Source organism: Ailuropoda melanoleuca, chromosome 8, assembly GCF_002007445.2.
Source record: "Ailuropoda melanoleuca isolate Jingjing chromosome 8, ASM200744v2, whole genome shotgun sequence".
In the NCBI taxonomy this organism is placed as follows: domain Eukaryota; kingdom Metazoa; phylum Chordata; class Mammalia; order Carnivora; family Ursidae; genus Ailuropoda; species Ailuropoda melanoleuca.
The window spans coordinates 87,122,510-87,128,719 of NC_048225.1; positions in this window are offsets into that span (position 1 = coordinate 87,122,510).

Genomic DNA, 6,210 nt, shown 5'->3' on the forward strand with positions numbered 1-6,210 from the left:
CGTTTCCCTTATTATTTTTAGTAGTTTTAATTACGTACATTAAATGGAATTTTTAACCCTTAGAAGCCTCAACTTAGTAAAATTCACTAGTAAGCAATTGTGAACTGTTACACCAGTATTCTTTAGATTTGTAAATTTATGAATACATTATACAATTTCTAGAAACATATGCTTCTTCATAGTACAATCTTTCCATAAAGCACAAAACATGTTTACGAATAGACCCAAATTTATTTTTAGTTTCTCTGTCATGGAGGCCAACAGTAGACAAACCTGTGTTCCATAATTAATGTCGAGTAATTATGTGGAAACATATTTATGTGGAAACAATCCAGGTATTTAATGAATTTAACTCCTCACTTAATTTAGTAAAACTTTGTTTCAGGTTGCCAAAAAAATTTGGGGAAACTGTTTTTAAGTAATATACCATAAAATATAATAGTTGAAAAAATGTATCCATTAACTCTTGTTTTACTTATGTCTAAATCATTTGCTCTCAATAATTACGTTTCAATTACCCATGAAAATTTTATGAGACATCAGACAATGTCAGCCATTTTTCCAAGCTATTCTTTTTTTGTTGACCGACCTTGTAAGAGATAACATAAACTTGTCTAGTAAACTCAGGAATAAGAGTTTTATATTTAATATTGATAAGTCTAAAGACCTGTTTATTTTAATCAAACCAACATTAAATTAGCCTCAGATCATGTAAATATTTGTAGCCGTCCAGTTTTCCTAACACCATTTGTTGAAGAGACTTTTCCCCCACTGTATATTCTTGCCTCCTTTTTCATTTATTAATTGACCATATAAGTGTGGGTTTATTCTGGGCTGTCCTTTCCATTGATCTATGTTTTTTTAAAAAAAATTATTTGAGAGCGAGAAAGAGAGAGCACAAGCGAGAGAGCACAAGCATGAGTTGGAGTGGGGAGCTACCCACCCAGGCGCCCCTCCACTAATCTATGTTTCAGTTTTTGTGCAAGTACTATGCTGTTTTGATTACTGTAACTTTGTAGTATGTCTTGAAATCTGGGATTGTGATACTTCTAGCTTTGTTCTTCTTAAGATTACTTTGGCTATTTGTGGTCTTTTGGGTTTCATACAAATTTTAGGATTATCTGCTCTAGCTCTGGGAATAATACTGTCAGAATTTTGAGAAGGAGTGCATTGAATCTGTGTATTCTTTGTGTACTATGACCCTTCTAACAATATTAATTCTTCCAGTCCATGAGCATGGTATGTCTTTCCATCTGTGCCATCTTCAATTTCTTTCATCAGTGTTTTATAGTTTTCAGAGTACAGATCTTTTACCTCCTTGGTTTATTCCTAGGTATTTTATTCATTTTGATGCAATTGTAAATGACATTGCTTTCTTAATTTCTCTTTCTGGTACTTTGTTATTAGTCTACAGGATCACAACAGATTTCTGCCTATTAATTTTATAGCCTGCAACTTTACTGAATTCACTTATTCTAATAGTTTTTGGTGGACTCTTAAGGGTTTTCTATGTACAGTATCATGTCATATGCAAATAGTGACCGTTTTACTACTTCTTCACCAACTTGGATACCATTTAGTTAGTTAGTTAGTCTGATTGCTATGGCTAGGACTTCCAGGGCTATGTTGAATAAAAGTGAAGAGTGTGGATCTTCTTGTCTTGTTTCTGATTTTAGAGGGAAAGCTCTGAGTTTGTCACCGCTGAATATAATGTTAGGTGGGCGTTTGCCGCATATGGCCTTTATTATGTTGAAGCATGTTCCCTCTAAACTCCTTTGTGGACATGGGTGGATGTTGAATTATGGCAAATGCTTTTCCTGCATCTATTGAGATGATCTTATGATTTTTATCTTTCCTTTTGTTAATGTGTGTATCACATGGATTGATTTGTGAATATTGAGCCATCCTTGTACCCTCAGAATAAATCTGGGGATTTATCATGGTGATAAAGCCCTTTGATTATGGTGAATGAGCCTTTTAGTGTATTGTTGAATGAGGTTTGCTAATATTTTGTTGAGGATTTTTGCATCTATGTTTCTCAAGTTTATTGAGCTGTAGGTTTTCATTTGTTTTTGTTTTTTTGTACTTCTTTGGTTTAGGTATCAGGGAAATACTAGCCTCATAGAATGTATGTGGAAGTAGGTCAGCTAGGGCACTTGGACCCTGATCCTATCCATGCTGTCAAGCTGGAGGGGGAACATAAATTGTGCCCACCAGGCTCTCTGACCTGGAGAGCATTCCAGCAGCTCCCCTGCCACTTGGTGAAGTTCTAGGGTTGGGTCTTTTTATAGTCTAGCTGTTTTTTTTCCCCTTTACCCAGGGTGTCTAGGCTGCTGTAGTAATGGGACTTGATCTGTCTAGCAGTTTATGTTTTAAAAAGGCCTCTTTTTCTTTTTTTTTACCCTTTCAGTCTCAGGTGATTGTGGGCTTTGTTTACATTTCAATGGCAGGATAAGATGTATAAGTTCGGGGCGCCTGGGTGGCACAGCGGTTAAGCGTCTGCCTTCCGCTCAGGGCGTGATCCCGGCGTTATGGGATCCGGCCCCACATCAGGCTCCTCTGCTATGAGCCTGCTTCTTCCTCTCCCACTTCCCCTGCTTGTGTTCCCTCTCTCACTGGCTGTCCTCTCTGTCGAATAAATAAATAAAATCTTTAAAAAAAAATGTATAAGTTCAACGACAGAGAAAGAATGTAAGTTCTGAGAAGGACTTTGGTTTTCTAAGGCCTGTAATTTACAAGCCTTTTCAGATAAACGGGAAGTTTTGTGATTGGTAAGGGACTAGGTAAAGTTTGAATTGCCACCGGAGCTGACTTTTCTTTTGCAAAAGATTTGTAAGATAAGGACAGTGGCTCTCAATTTCTCAGAGACTTGGATTGTAACTTAAATTACATCCTAAATTGATTCCCCTATCTAACTACATTATTCTTTTTTTTTTTTTAAAGATTTTATTTATTTATTTGACAGAGACAGCCAGCGAGAGAGGGAACACAAGCAGGGGGAGTGGAAGAGGGAGAAGCAGGCTCCTAGCAGAGGAGCCTGGTGTGGGGCTTGATCACAGAATGCTGGGATCATGCCCTGAGCCGAAGGCAGACGCTTAACCACTGTGCCACCCAGGCGCCCCTAACTATGTTATTCTTAATGTACTTCTTTTCCACTGGGTAAATAATTTTAATTCAAAAATTTTCTGGCAGTGTTGAATAACTACCCCCACCTTGGGTGTAAGATGGGTCCCCAAAGAGGGTATAAAAGATATTGTGTTCCCAAAATCCAGAGTCCTTCCCAATGAGAGCCAAAAGAAAGAACCAACAACTTGCACATACCACGCAGGCAGAAAGCCAAAACCAGTTATGTAAAATGAGACAAGCAAGAGGGCGATGACTATCTCTGAGAGAGAAAGGATTAATTAACCAATGGGTTTGGATTTGGAAAGTAAAGGACAGTGTAAAATTTTATTTTTACTGCTTGTCTGGATGCCACAGACAGAGATTCAGAAGAATTGATTCTGGTAAGAATTTTTACTCTTTCCTGGCTTCTGTCAGTTTTTCTAGTATCCCGTCTGTAGGCTCTGGTATCTACCAGAGTTCCCCCTTGCCTATTTAAGGAATAGGAATAATGTAGTAGCTTACCAAAAATCCCTCAGTGTCTACAGATAAAAGATTAGCATCCAAGATCAACGAAGAACTTCTCAAACTCAATACACGGGAAACAAATAATCAAATCAAAAAATGGGCAGAAGATATGAACAGACACTTTTCCAATGAAGACATACAAATGGCTAACAGACACATGAAAAAATGTTCAAAATCATTCATCAGGGAAATTCAAATCAAAACCACACTGATACCACCTTACGCCAGTTAGAATGGCAAAAATTGACAAGGCAGGAAACAACAAATGTTGGAGAGGATGTGGAGAAAGGGGATCCCACTTACACTGTTGGTGGGAATGTGAGTTGGTACAGCCACTCTGGAAAACAGTGTGGAGGTCCCTTAAAAAGTTAAAAATTGAGCTACGCTATGATCCAGCAATTGCACTACTGGGTGTTTACCCCAAAGATACAGACGTAGTGAAGAGAAGGGCCATATGCACCCCAATGTTCACAGCAGCATTGTCCACAGTAGCTCAATCGTGGAAGGAGCCGAGATGCCCTTCAACAGATGACTAGATTAAGAAGATGTGGTCCATATATACAATGGAATATTACTCAGCCATCAGAAAGAACGATTACCCAACATTTGCAGCAACATGGACGGGACTGGAGGAGATTATGCTAAGTGAAATAAGTCAAGCAGAGAAAGACAATTATCATATGGTTTCACTCATTTATGGAACATAAGAAATAGGAAGATGGGTAGGAGAAGGAAGGGAAGAATGAAGGGGGGCTAATCAGAAGGGGGAATGAACCATGAGAGACTATGGACTCTGAGAAACAAACTGAGGGCTCAGAGGGGAGGGGGGTGGGGGATTGGGATAGGCTGGTGATGGGTATTAAGGAGGGCACGTATTGCATGGTGCACCGGGTGTTATATGCAAGTAATGAATCATGGAACTTTACATCAAAACCTAGGGATGTACTGTATGGTGACTAACATAACATAATAACAAATTATTATAAAAAATATTTTATGCATGATTTACATATGCAACATTGTATATAAGGTTAGGAATATAACCTCATAATGTTATTGCTGGCTTGTCTTTTCCTTAGTCAGCCTCTAACCTCTAGCCTCCTAACTTGCCATTCATTATAGACAAATACACTCAGAATATGTGTGTAACAAAGAATAAAAATTTCTAAGTTTAAAAATCTAAAAAAAAAAAAATCAGTGTCATCAATTCTGGCTGTACGAGGACTGTCCTTTGAAGGTAAATATGGGGTTCTGTGTAAGGCCATTACCTTGGAAGACATTTGTCTATGGTCGTGTAGTCTCTCAGAGTGGACGAAGGAGTCAGACTAGAGTGAGCAGCAAGAGGCCGGAGGGGAGTAGTAGGAGTTATATCAGTTTTGTAGTCTTTTCTTTCAGGTAACTCTTATGTCTTTAATTTTTCTTTAGCCTTTTGTAATCTTTCAATGAAACTATTTTGGCATTTTGAAACCTTCTGGAGGCTTTTCCTTGCCAAATTAAAATAGGTATCCCATTCTGTTTAATTTAGGAGGCTTTGCTTTTACATACTTTTAAAAAAAGATTGTATTTATTTACGTATCTGTGAGAGAGAGAGAGAGAGAGCACAAGCAGGGGGAGTGGCAGGCAGAGGGAGAAGCAGGCTCTCTGCTGAGCAACGAGCCTGACTAGGAACTCAATTCCAGACTCTGGGATCATGACCTGAGCCGAAGGCAGCCGCTTAACCCACAGAGCCAGTCAGATGCCCCCCCTCCTTTTTTTTTTTCTTAAGTAGGCTCCATGCCCAGCGTGGAACCCAGTTCAGGGCTTGAGCTCACAACCCTGAGATCAAGACCTGAGCTGAGATCAAGAGTCAGATGCTTAACTGACTGAGCCACCCAGGCTCCCCTTAAGTATATTTTTAAAATGACCTTATCTAATTGGAATGGTCCCCATCATGGCCATTGTAATTTTGGGTTGTTTTTAGTAAAATTTTGCCATTTCTATAGATATTTACAGCTCCCAGTACCACAGTTTTCAGACATAAGATAAGCAGATATGCCCTCTGGATTTTAAGGATCCCATTAATTAAGCTTTGTTTACATAAAGCAAGAGAAACAAACATGTGCATCTTAACACACCGGCAGTAACAAAAGATGTCACTGCAGACTGGCCGATAGAAGCCCCATGCGTACCACTAGCAATCCCAGCATGGATGAAATCAGAGGACTCCAGCAAGTGGAGACTGTGGATGGGAAATGGGAAGGAACTAAACCAGCAAACCACTGTAAATGGAGGCTGCAGACCAGAAATGGGGGAAGGGCACTGTAAATGGAGGCTGCAGACACTTCACACTCTAGTGTGAAATCGGAGTCCCAACCAAGCTCTGTTGGACCCTCCTGGAGCTCAGACTGAGTGGGACTTACCAACAGCCCTCAGAAATGGCTGAAGTGTTTATGGAATGCCACACCTGTGTTTCTTGTTGTCCCCAAATGCCATCAGAAGTTTACTTTGAATCCTAACCCTGTCGCCAAATCTGTTACAAGAACAAAATTCAAGAGAGTAGATTTGAAGATCTAATTGGCTTTAATCACGATTCGTGATTTA